Source organism: Monodelphis domestica, chromosome 7 (assembly GCF_027887165.1).
Source record: "Monodelphis domestica isolate mMonDom1 chromosome 7, mMonDom1.pri, whole genome shotgun sequence".
Lineage (NCBI taxonomy): Eukaryota > Metazoa > Chordata > Mammalia > Didelphimorphia > Didelphidae > Monodelphis > Monodelphis domestica.
Window position 1 is genome coordinate 182,766,916 of NC_077233.1, and position 13,681 is coordinate 182,780,596.

The window sequence follows — 13,681 nt, forward strand, 5'->3', positions numbered from 1 at the left end:
AAAATTATTATGTGTATAACTGGGAAAAGAAAATACCTTTCAATTAAAAAAAAGAGAGAGATACAAATCCTGAAAGACTTATGATAGGGAATGCTAGCCATCTCCAGAGAAAGAACTGTTGGAACTGTCTTTCACATCAGTGTATTTATGGTTTTATTTTGGGTCTTGTTTATGTATGACTTTGCTCTTACAACAATGATCAATATGGAAGTGTGTATTGCATGATAATTAAACAAAGAAAGAAAGAAGCTGAGTGTGGTAGAATCCATGCTCTTGAACTGGGTGCTGGGACTTTTGAGAGTGCCTTGGACTGCAAGGAGATCAAATAATTCCAACTATTCACTGGAAAGTCAAATGCTGAAGCTGAAGGTGAAACACTTTGGCCACATAATGATAAGACAGGATTGACTGGAAAATACTCTGATTTGGGGAAGGATTGAAGGCAAAAAGAGAAGGGAAAGGCAGAGGTGGAGACGGATAGATACTATCATGGAAACAGTGAGCATGAACTTGGACAGCCTTTAAGAGATAACGGAGGATTGGAAAGACCTGGTGTGCTATGCATGGGACCATGAAGAATCGAACACAACTGAACGATTAAACAGTAACAATAAAGCCCATTAAAGCTGCTCTCTCTCTAATTGTTGTTCCCTCCCTGCCCCCCCCCCCCCCCATACTACCACTTTTATACTATTGCAGTGGGATAAAATCTATATTTACTAAGAATCCCCCTCTTTCTTTCTTTCTTTCTTTCTTTCTTCCTTCCTTCCTTCCTTCCTTCCTTCCTTCCTTTCTTTCTTTCTTTCTTTCTTTCTTTCTTTCTTTCTTTCTTTCTTTCTTTCTTTCTTTCTTTCTTTCTTTCTTTCTTTCTTTCTTTCTTTCTTTCTTTCTTTCTTTCTTTCTATTTGTAACTTCAGTGACTAGTAGAAAGTGGGTATTTAGCAAATGTTTGTCAACTGATTATTGTCTGAAAGTGCCCAACACATCGGGTGGACCCTCAGCAAATTGATGGAAGACGATGTAAGATTTAAATTAATATCCAATAATTCCAAGTATTATATTTTATAAGACTTATTAATAATCACTTGAAGCAGAAGAAAAAAGAAAAAGAAGTAAAACCTGAGTAAAACTCTCCTGCCTCTCAGCTCACTCCGCCTTCACAAGCCAAGATCAGAGGAAAAAGAGAGGGACAGGGTCACACACAAACTTTATCTCCAAAACAGAAGGATGTAATGTGAGAACGAAAGTGGGATGCTGGGATTTAGAGTCCTGGGGAGCAGATTCTAATTATACAACTAGGCAGCAGTCCCAGAGGATGGGCAACTATGGAAGGGGTTGCAATCTGCATTTAAATGAATGAGTTCAGAGGGCCATTTGAATATTCTGAGTTCAAGTTAAATATTTTCTCTGCTTAACTCCAGATGTTATCTGGTATTATTTCATTCTGATCCCTTTAAGACCAAGTAGAACTCACTCATCTTGAATCTTTGCTTAAAATTGAAAACCTTCCAAGGTATCCCTATATTCCTTATAGTAGTCGTCCCCACACACTGCCTTGAATTTTGATTTGGCTTGGCATCAAAGCTTTTCATTATCTTCCTTAACTAGAATCTTACCTGTGTCTGCATCTCCCTTCCAGAGGAAACTGAACTCCTCACACCTTCTTTTTTAAAGAGGGAGATTTAGAAGAGGGAGAACTCCCTTCTGGCTTGAGGAAGATTCATAGAATTATGGAAAGTTAGGGTTGGAAAGGCTCCTAAAGCCCACTTAAATCCAATCCCCTCATTTTACAAATTAAGAAAATGGGGCCCAGAAATATTAATTAATTTCCCCAGGGTTACACAGTTTATGAGTGGCAAAATCAGGACTAGAACTCAGGTCTTTTGATTCCTAATCCAGTCATCTTTCCACTATGTCATGCCATCGTTACTCTCTGTGCCAAGACCCTGAATGCTCTCTGTTCTTTGTGGCCAACAGAGAAGAGGGAAAAAATCATGGGATTACATATTGCATTTTTATATACCGCATTACTGTCTTTTTTCCAGTCAGGAGAGAATTTTCTTGGTAGCCAAATTTCTAGTTATTCACTCTCCTTCCACTGAAACTCACCCTTTGTAGGCCAGGTTTTTTTTTTTTTTTACACAGAATGGCTTTTAAAATGACTAAAAGTCTTTAATCAGCTTCATATTACCTTCCAAGCCTCTTTAGAGAGCATGCTAATTCTTTTACAAATAAAACCACATGGGAGGAAGGGGGGAAAGCTTCCCAATTGAGTTATACAGTGGTTTCCTCAACACCCTCAAATATACCACATACAATTTCCAACATCCCTGCTATTCTTCCCACTCTTCCCCCTGCCTGGAACACCCATTTGCTTCTCTTTCTTGGTCCAAATCTTATACATCCTTCAAAGCCAAGAGCAAGCCGCACCTTCTCTGTATTATTTCCTACCTCTGACTTCTTGGGCCACTGATTTTTGATTTCTGAGGCCACCAAAGTACTTCTCATTTGGAACTTAACCCCATGTAGCAATACCTCAGTGGTTCATTCAATTGTGGAGGTGATGCCGGGTTGTTAAAGCCTACGTTAACAAATCCCAAACTCTCAGGAGATCCTCATAAACTAGAGAAGCGTTGAGTGCCCTCCCATTGTCTATATGCCAGCCACCTAAGGGTCAGTTCTGGGAGGAGTCAAAATCTGTATTGGCTCCCTATTGTCTCCAAGAAGCAATATGGACTCTTCAATTTAGCATATAAAGTTCTTTACAATCTGGTTTCAATCCACCCATAGAACCTCATTACACACTAATCCCATTCATATACTCACTCATCCATGTAGCAAACTGCCCTTGTTATTCCTCACCCAAAAATCTATCCCTCGTGTCCATGTCATTTCCCAGGCTACTCCCTGCCCAGAATGCCATCCCTCTTCATGTCCATCTCTTAAAAGTTCTGGTTCCTTCAAAGACCCATTTGAGTTATATTGGCCCCCGCCCCCAGCTGCTGCTGATACATTTTGTATATATTTCTTTTGTATCTACTTACTTGTATATGTGTTGTTTTCGCCATGTACAGTATACTATACTTTTGCTCTTCACTTGTTTAAATTATATCTGACTCGTTCTGACCCCATTTGGGTTTCTCTGGCAAAGATACTGGAGTGGTTTGACGTTTCCTTTTCCGCCTCACTTTACAGATGAAGAAACTCAGACAAACAGGATTAATTGGCTTTCCCAGGATCACCCAAGCTACTAAGTGTTGAAGCTGGATTTGAACTTTGGAAGATGCAAGCCTGGCACTCTATCACTGTGCCACCTAGCTGATAGGATGATATATCTATATATGCTGTCATGTGATATGATATATCATATCATATCATATGTCATAACAAGTCCCAAAGTCTAAGCTTTTGTGTTTATTTCTGTGTTTTATATCCCCAGACCTGGCAGAGTGCCTAGCAGATCTTAGGTGCCTAATAAATGTTTGTTGATATATTACTTAACTGGTAAAGGGACTTTTTAAACAAAGGAAATTGTAAGTCTTGAAAAATTTATTTATTTATTGTATTTCCCCCCAAAATTTTGGAAAACTTTATTTAGTTAGTTAATTTAGAATATTTTTCCATGGTTACAAGATTCATGTTCTCCCCTCCACCCCCTTCTCCCAGCCCCCTCCCGTAGCCAATGTGCAATTCCACTAGGTTTTACATGTGTCATTGATCAAGTCTTGAAATATTTAAAGCATTGTTTGGTTTGCCAAATAAACTGCAGAAGCCTAGTGGACTTGGTTATACTTTACTGTCCCACAATGCTTTGCACAAAAGACATTTAGTAAATGTCTATTGCTGGTGGTATGGCAATGAAAAGTTTAATGCAAAAGCCCTCCTCAGATACAACACGATATCAAGAGAGGAGAACTTGGAAAGCAGAAAAGAATCAGGAGAAGGAGAATTCCCTTCGATGATGTTCTGGTTTTGTTCAACTGTCTTTTCCCCTCCTAACAAATGCCAATGGTAGATGGGAAGATTGGATTTAGCTATCTCCTGATTGTAACAATGAAGATACTTAGCCCTTCCTTTATTGGGAAGATTTAATTGTAATCCACAATCTATTTTTAGATTTTAATTCCCCAAAAGGTGATAACTCAGTATTTTAAGTAGATCTACCCATTTTGACTACAAAATATTAATTAACTACAAAAGATGAAGTAACCAAAAAGGTGTTAAGTAACCCAAAAGATATAATCTAACAAAAGAAGGTGTGAACTAAAGAGTGGGAAGTTCTGGAGAAAAGCGTCTGCTGTGATTGGTAGACATGAAATTTAGGGGAGGTGACACAAGAGAAAAAGATCTTGAAAAAGGGGCCAGAAGAAGAGATTTTGATTCGATATTCAATTCAAGGAGATTGAAGAACACTATGACTCAGAGGAGAGACTGAAAGACAGACACTTGAGGAGCAACCAGAAGACAGACACCCAGACTTCTTTCCATTTTAGACAGTCACCAGACCCGAGAAAGGCCCACTGTCTTGAGACTGTTTTCCCCTGAGTAGGGCCTTAGTATTTTATTTCTACCTGGCTCAGAGGAAGCCGGAGCTCCCTCTATCTCTCTCATTCTTTAATGTCTTCCCTCTATTGTAAATAAACTACCATAAATTACATTTATTTTAGTAATTCATTTTGGGATTTAGAAATTAAATCCCTGGCAACCACCTATATAAATATTCAGAGTTCAACCCACCACTTAAATTTAACATAAAGAGAAAAGAATACATTCAGAAATGAACAGTGATACAAAAAGAAACAATATCAAAACTTAAAGAAAAAAATTGAATTTCTCAGGTAGCCATGATAGAAACCAGCTCCTGAAAGAATGAACATAGGACATGTCAGGATTGAAAGGGAGTTGGTTGGCTAGACCACTTGGGTGTATTTCTAGACTGAAATATAAATTCAAGCCTTTTGTGGAACATTGGATCTGAAGAGATTTTGGAGATCAGCTACTCCAACCTCGTCATTTTACAGAGAAGGGAAAAGTTTTTGCCCAAGTTCACAAGGCTAGTTAATAGAAAGCTCAATATTCTTTCTTTCCTTCCTCCCTCCCTTTCCTCCGACTTTCCCATTTTTCCTTCTTTTCCTTCCTTCTTTTCCTTTCCCTCTTCTTTTTCTCCTTCTTCTTTCCTTCTTTCTTTCTTTCTTTCTTTCTTTCTTTCTTTCTTTCTTTCTTTCTTTCTTTCTTTCTTTCTTTCTTTCTTTCCTTCTTTCTTTCTTTCTTTCTCTCTTTCTCTCTCTCTTTCTCTCTTTCTTTCTTTCTTTCTCTCGTCTCTTTCTCTCTTTCTTTCTTTCTTTCTTTCTTTCTTTCTTTCTTTCTTTCTTTCTTTCTTTCTTTCTTTCTTTCTTTCTTTCTTTCTTTCTTTCTTTCTTTCTTCTTTCTTTCTTTCTTTCTTTCTTTCTTTCTTTCCTTCTTTCTTTCTTTCTCTTCCTTCTTTCCTTCTTTCTTTCTTTCTCTTCCTTCTTTCCTTCTTTCTTTCTTTCTCTTCCTTCTTTCCTTCTTTCCTTCTTTCTCTTCCTTCTTTCCTTCTTTCCTTCTTTCTCTTCCTTCTTTCCTTCTTTCCTTCTTTCTTTCTTTCTTGCTTTCTTTCTCTTCCTTCTTTCCTTCTTTCTTTCTTTCTCTTCCTTCTTTCCTTCTTTCTTTCTTTCTCTTCCTTCTTTCTTTCTTTCTCTTCCTTCTTTCCTTCTTTCCTTCTTTCTTTCTTTCTCTTCCTTCTTTCTTTCTTTCTTTCTCTTCTTCTTTCCTTCTTTCTTTCTTTCTTTCTCTTCCTTCTTTCCTTCTTTCTTTCTTTCTTTCTCTTCCTTCTTTCCTTCTTTCTTTCTTTCTTTCTTTCTCTTCCTTCTTTCCTTCTTTCTTTCTTTCTCTCTCTTTCTTTCTTTCTTTCTCTCTTTCTTTCTTCTTTCTTTCTTTCTTTCTCTCTTTCTCTCTTTCTTTCTTTCTTTCTTTCTTTCTCTCTTTCTCTCTTTCTTTCTTTCTTCTCTCTTCTCTCTTTCTCTCTTTCTCTCTTTCTTTCTTTCTTTCTTTCTCTCTTTCTCTCTTTCTTTCTTTCTTTCTCTCTTTCTCTCTTTCTTTCTTTCTTTCTTTCTTTCTTTCTTTCTTTCTTTCTTTCTTTCTTTCTTTCTTCTTTCTTTCTTTCTTTCTTTCTTTCTTTCTTTCTTTCTTTCTTCCCATTTTCCTTTCCCTATTTCTTTCTTTTTCTCTTCCTTCCTTCCTTCCTTCCTTCCTTCCTTCCTTCCTTCCTTCCTTCCTTCCTTCCTTCCTTCCTTCCTTCCTTCCTTCCTTCCTTCCTTCCTTCCTTCCTTCCTTCCTTCCTCTTCATTCGTTCCTTTCCCTCTTTCTTTCATTTCTTAAAACCCTTATTTTCTGTCAATATCAATACTAAGACAGAATCTAAGACAGAAGAGAGGTAAGGACCAGGTGAGGTTAAGTGACTTGTCCAAGGTAAAAAATCTAGGAAGTATTTGAGGTCAGATTTGAACCCAGGTCCTTCTCACTTCAAGCTTGGCATTCTATCCACCACGTTACATAGTTGTCCTGCCAATACTCTATCTACCATACCACACAGCCTTTCCAAAGACCATAGGATCATAAGACCTTAGACCTAGCTGGAAAGAATCTCAGATATAATCCAGTCCATATCTTACTCTCATTTTGTTGATAAAGAAATAGAAACCATGGAGGTTAGGTAATTTGTCCAAGGCTATAATTGTAATAAGCATCTATGATAGGATGTGAACTCAGTTTCTCTGAGTTCACAGGCAGTCCAGGTGATGAAGTGGGTAGCTCAATGGGCCTATAATCAGGAAGATCTGAGTTCAGATCTAGCCTCAGGCTATCTGACCCTGGGCATATTACTTAACCTTGCTTGCCTCAGTTTCCTCATATGTCAAATGAGCTAGAGAAGGAAATAACAAACCACTCCAGGATCTTTGCCAAGAAAACCCCAAATAAGGTCATGAAGTGTCTGAAATGACTGAACAACAATGACAACAAACTAATCAACTATAGCTGACAGCACAAATGTTCTCTACACTTAGCTCTCCATCTTTGCAATAGTGAGTGCATTTACTCAACCTTTCTCCAGGACCAGACTTGGTCATTTTCATTAAAATGCATTTAGTTTCATCTTTTGATTGTTGTCTTTCTGCTGACAATGTAGTAGTCATTTGTCTACTTTTTCCTGGTTCTGTTCACATCATTTTGCATCCTTCCAGGCTTCTTATGCCTTATACACATTCATACAGTCCAGCCATACTGACCATATTGATGTAGCTCCTGGCCCAGTGGATAGAGTAGTATGCCTATAGCCAGGAAGACTTGAGTTCAAATCCAGCTTAAGATACTTACCAGCTGTGAGTCCCTGGGCAATTTAATCTCTCTCAGCTGTAGTTTCCCCCACTGTAATGTAGAGATAATAGCAACTACCTCGCAGGATTGTTATGAGGAATATTAAAGAATTCAATATTTTAGCCTCAGGTTTAAGGAACTTTAAAATATTTTAAAAGTCTCTACCCTAACATTTAAGGCTATCTGACTACCAGGACTTGTGAGGATCAAATGAGATCATTATCAAAGCACTTAGTACAATGTCTGACACACAGTAGGTTGGGTAAAGAGGCTCTATGTAAATGCTCCTTCTCTTTTCCTACTTGTTCTTCCTTATGCCTAATGTTCACCTCTCCTCTCCATACCCTTGGCACTAGCTCTCTCCTATATCTGAAATGCTCTCTCTCTCTCTCTCTCTCTCTCTCTCTCTCTCTCTCTCTCTCTCTCTCTCTCTCTCTCTCTCTCTCTCTCTCTCTCTCTCTCTCTCTCTCTCTCTCTCTCCCTCCCTCCCTCTCTCTCTCTCTCCATACGCCTCTAAGAATTCATGGCTTCTTCTTTTTTAAGCCCTTACTTTTTGTCTTCGTAATGGCCCTTTAAGGCAGAAGGGCAAGGGCTAGGTAAACAGGGTTAAGTAACTTGCCCAGGGTCACACAGTTAGGAAACGTCTGAGGCCAGATTTAAGCCTACATCCTCCCAACTCCAGGCCTGGCTCTGTATCAACTATGTCACCTTAGCTGCCCGTCCCAGCTTCCTTTAAGATAGTTCAAACACTTTCTTCTACAGAAGGCCTTTGCTGCTAGTATTTTCTCCTATTAGACTACCTTTCATCTATTCTATATTTATCTTATATTCATTGATTTATGCTCCAATTATCTCCTCATATTATCTCTTATTTCTTATATTATCTTATAATATAAGCTCCTCAAGAGCATGGTGCCTGGCAATAGTAGGTGCTTATTGACTGACTGATTGATTGTATCAGTTCATATACATCTTCCTCAGCTTTCTTGAATTCATCATGTCTCACATCAACCTGGAAAAACTCAGACCGCCTAGGTGATCAGTAAGCAAAGTGAGACATTTATTTACAGTGGAGGTACAATATGCTTGTGTTATTCAGTCAGGGATGCTTGGGGAGGGAAGGGTAGAAAAGGGATTCTGACAGGATGAATTTATAGTCATGGGAAACTGGCAGATAGTGTATAGTCAGAATACATAGAGTAGATAAACTGTAGAGAGGGAGCATTAAAGGTACTGAGGGATTACCAGAATCGGGTTGAAGAAATGCCCTAGGAACTCTCTCTTCCCAGGAGCAGAGGTAGTTAGAAACTGATGGGGTATGTGAGGGTCTTCTTGGAGGCAGTTAGAAACTGTTGGTCAGAGAAGGTGAGAGGTCCAGAGATCCCAGGGGCTGATGGTTATAACACCATAACGTACCAAATTCATCCATCGATGTGCATCTACCTTATTTTCAGGGTTTTTTTTTTTTTTTGCTGCCAGGAAAAGAGCTGCTATAAAGATTGTGATGTATTTGGACCCTTCTTTTTGGGGGTAGGTAGAATTTCATTTGAAATTGTCCTTGGGGATTTAGTAAAAATAAAATAAACAAAGAATATATAATTTGGGATTAGAAGATCTGAGTTTGAATTCTGATTTTTCTTACTAAATATATGACATGGAGTGAATCAGTTCATCTCTGTTTCCTCATATGGAAAAAGAAGAGATCAGACTAGATGCTTTCTTAGATTTTGTTCAGTTTTAAATCTTATGAACTTCAGGATTGCAATGTGTATGATAAAGAAAACCATTAGAATTGTCTTCAGAAGTCCTGTCCATTCTAAATTTATGATATTGTCTGGACCTCAAAAACAAGTGTATTGGGGTTATTCTCTACCCCGCTCCCTAAATATCAACACAATCTTGGGCTACTTAATTGGAAGTTTAGAACCCAGACTGCTTATCTGGCCAAATCTGAGGCATTGTGTCAAATGCCAGGTGCCAGGTTTTAAGACTGATCCTGACAAAGGCAGGAAACCAGGATGATAAAAGAATTTGAAACTGTCATTATCATTATTCCACAGACTCAGTATCAGAACAGAGGAAGATTCTAAAGCTAAGAAGATAGACATAGGATTGGGGAAAGCAGGATGCAGTGGGGTTAAAAGATTTAAGAAAGAATAACTTCTAAGCACAGACTTTAAGAAGGAAAAAACATTTGTAGTAAAAAAAATTCAGATCAATACAAATTTACCCAACATGTAGTTGGGAACCCTGACCTAGTCCCACTTTATGATCAGTAAGTAAACTGAGGCCTAATGAGGAGGAGGAGGAGGAGGAAGAAGAAGAAGAAGAAGAAGAAAAGAAGAAGAAGGAGGAGGAGGAAAAGGAGGAGAAGGATCAGCAGCAGAAGAAGAATCTATGTACTGCTCTAAAGCTTGTGAAACTACTTTACATATATTGTCTCATTTTTGTCATAGGTAAAAGTATACAGACCTGACTTGGGAGTCAGGAAGACCAAGATTTCAAGTTTTACTTCTCACATACACACTGGCTGTGTGACCCTGGGAAAGTCACTTATTTTTTTAGTGTTCTAGAAAAAGCTCCAAACCATAAGTTATAGAGAAGGTGTAATTGTAATGGAATAGGAAATGTCCCAAGACTTTCCTAAATCAATGAAATAATTTATCCTTGTTTGTAGACGATTTAGATATTTCACTGGACCAACGTATACTCCTTTGTCTGCTTAAGGGAAGACTCAAGTTGTATATATCCTAAAACTCCTAGATTGAAAACAGGGGTTCTTGTTAATTTTTATGACATAGAGCCTTGTGGGAGTTTGGTGCCCTTTTCAGAATGTTTTTAAATGAGTAAAATAAAATACATAGGATTACAAAGGAAACTAGTTATATAAAATAAAGATGTCATCTTTTCCTCATCTAAGTTCACAGGGTTCCCCTGCTTTCACAAATCTATCCATATATTTTTTGGGAATCTGTGGCTCCAGGTTAAGGACTCCTGATCTGAATCAGTTAATGGGATGGGGCAGACAGATAGGTGGCTCAGTAGATAGAACAGCAGGCTTGGAGATGGGAGGTCCTAGGTTCAAATCTGACCTCAGACACTTCCTAGTTGTATGACCCTGGGCCAGCAATTTTCTAGCCTTTACTGCTTTTCTGCTTTGGAATCAATACCTAGTATCGGTTCTAGGACAGAAGGTAAAGAAGAAAGAAACAGGAAGGAAGAAAGAAATAAAAGAGGCAGTAGCTTATAGGTATGGAATACATTATTAGACATGGCCAATATGTTGAACTGTTTTGCTTAGTTATACTTCTTTGATAAGGCAGCTAGGTAGCACAGTGTATAGGGTGTTAGATCTGGAGTCAAGAAGACTCATCTTCCTGAGTTCAAATCTTGCCTCGAACACTTACTAACCTGGCAAATCACTTAATTCTATTAGCTTCAGTTTCCTCATTTGTAAAACAAGCTAGGGGAGGAAATGGCAAATAACGCCAGTATCTTTGACAAGAAAACCTTAAAAAGGACCATAAAGAATTGGATGGTATTGACCAACAAGTTCTTGTTATGAGGGAGGACTCTTTAAGTGAAGATAGTTACATTTGAAAGTGATGCAGAGAAGGAACCTAATTAAAATAATTGGGAAATATTTAACAAAATAAAAATACAATACAGCATAGATAATGTTAATATGTAGCTTTTAAAGTCAATATGCTGCCTGCATGATCTGATTCTATTTGAGTTGACATCACTACTACTAGACAATTACTATATATCCCCCAAAGTTTTTTTCATCTTCTAGCTAAACATCTTCAGTTCCTTCAATCAATCCTTGTATTCCCTGGTTTCATGCTCTGTCACTTTCCCAGTCCTAGATGCCTTCTTCTGATTGGCTGCATTCTTGCTAATGTATCAGCCTAATCTGAAGACAATATTAAGACAGTACAGGAAGATTTTGACTTTCTCCTACTCAACAATGTATTTCTGTCAATACAGTCTAAGATGCTAATGACTTTTTTTGGCTTCCATGTCATTCTGGTGACTCATCATGAGTCTGCAGTCCACCAATAACATTCAAGTTGTTGTTTTTTCTTCATATGATGTGTTGTCCAACCACACCTCTTCGATTCTATTCTTGGGAAGTTTATTTTTTTTTAACCTAAGTTTAGGCCTTTACATATATCCCTATTAAATTTCATCTCATTAAATTCAGTCCATCCTTGTAGCCTCTTAAGGTCATTATGAATACTGATTCTGTCATCTAGCTCTTCCTCCCAGTTTCATGCCATCTACAAATTCAGCATGTAAGTCATTTATAGAACCATGGATCATAGAATCATAAAATTAGACCTTAAAGGGTCCTTAGAGGTCATGAAGTCCAACTTCCTTATCTAGACTCAGAGAGACTGAGTGACTTTCCTAGAGCCACATAGCTCACAAATGTCTGAGGAGGGATTCAAACCTCAGTGTTCCTGACTAAAAATCCAACTCTCAACCCACTGCACCATGTTGCTTCCCATATGTGCTCATCCAAGTCAATGAAAAAAATGTGGAACAGAAGGCCACCCATGGTATACCCTATGGCACTCTACAGAGACTTTCTTCCACCTTGACAACAATCCATTAATCATTCATCTTTGGGTTGAAGTTTTCAACCAATTCTGAATCCACCTAATTCTATTATCATCTAATCTTAATTCATTCACTGAAGAAACATTTAAGTGCCTACTATGGAGGGAGCCCTGTGTTATGAGCTGAAGAAAATACAAAAATTAAATTCAAGTTCCTGCCCTCAGGGAGCTTATAGTTTTGTAAGTAACAGAGTTCTAACAATTGACTATTACACAGTGAGAGAATCAGAGACATGTGAGACAAAATGCTATGTGAGATCTAAGGAACATAATCATTTGGAATGGAGAATCAAGTATGGCATCAAGAAGAAGGTAACATTTGAGTTAGCTTTCATATATGGTTATGAAGTCAACAGACTTAGAGAGAGTGCCCACAGTGTCAGGCACTGTACTAACTGCTGGAGATACAAAGAGAGGCAAAGAATAGTGCGTGCCCTCAGATAGCTCAGTCTAGTGTGGAGGGTGAAGGTAAAAACAAGAAGCAAACAATTATATTAGAAATAAGATGCATATAGGATAAATTGGAGATTATCTCAGAGGGAAGGCACTAAGATTAAAGAGGATTAGAAAAGGCTTCTTGTAGAAAGTGGAACTTGATTTGCTTTAACTTTTTGCCTTCTGTTTTAGGATCAGTTCTAAGATGGAAGAGTGGCAACGGCTATGTATTTGGAGTTAAGTGACTTTCCCAGGGCCATACAACTAGAACGTATCTAAGGCCAAATTTGAACCCAGGTCCTCCCAACCCCAGGCCTGGGGCTCTATCCACTATACAACTAGCTGCCCCTGTAGGTAGGCATTTAGCAAGGACTAGATAGCTAAACTGACCAGAACACTCAGTATGAGAATATTCCTCTGGGGGTCCTGAACCTTGCCTCTGTTCAAAGCATACTGGCAGAAGTTTTTAAATTAATTGTTAACATATCTATAAAGGAAATCCAAAAAAAGTGTTTAACTAAATGTTATTGCTGATGAGCATATTTTACTGAAAAAAACAATGGTGAAACTTGGGCGGGGGGTGGGGAGGTGGGTGGGAGTGGTGGAAGCTGAGACATGAAGGAAGCCAGAGAAGCCAGGAGGCAGAGAAGAGACTTCTAGGTTTGGGGATAATCAACAACAATACTCAAGAGTCAAGGGATGGAGTGTTTTGTGGGAGAGACAGCAAGGAGACTGGTGTCACAGGACTGCAGTCTATAGAGAGAGACATAGGGCATGAAAACCCAGGGGACAGTGTGATCAACAGCACAGTAGGAACAGTTAGAGGATAGAATGCATGGATGATAGTAATATGAAAAAAGAAAAGGCTGAAGGGACAATGGCATCAGAATTTTGCTTAGGAGGCAACAAGATTTTTAAGCAAAAGAAGAATATAAGCATAAAATAGCTTATCATTCAGAATGAAAGAAAGCACAGAAGTGACAAAACATGTTAGAGAGGCTACTTATAGTCCAGGGACTTATAAATAAAGACCTTAAAATTCTGTCATCTAATGTGTTAGCTCTTCCTCCCGGTTTCATGCCATCTATAAATTCAGCATGCAAACCATTTATAGAACTGTGGATCATAGAATCGTAAAATTAGAGCTGAAAGGGTCAGCAGCAATAGAGAAGAAGGGACAGAAAAGGGATGACAGTGAGGCAAAATCGACAAAGACAATCCTTCTT

General features: G+C 38.3%; 1 protein-coding gene across 4 annotated transcripts in view; it reads right to left on the reverse strand.

Annotated features, from left to right (window-relative positions):
* The window catches only part of EMP2 (epithelial membrane protein 2), a 60,302-nt gene that overhangs the window by 16,105 nt on the left and 30,516 nt on the right, over window positions 1-13,681 (reverse strand). The window lies entirely within an intron of this gene.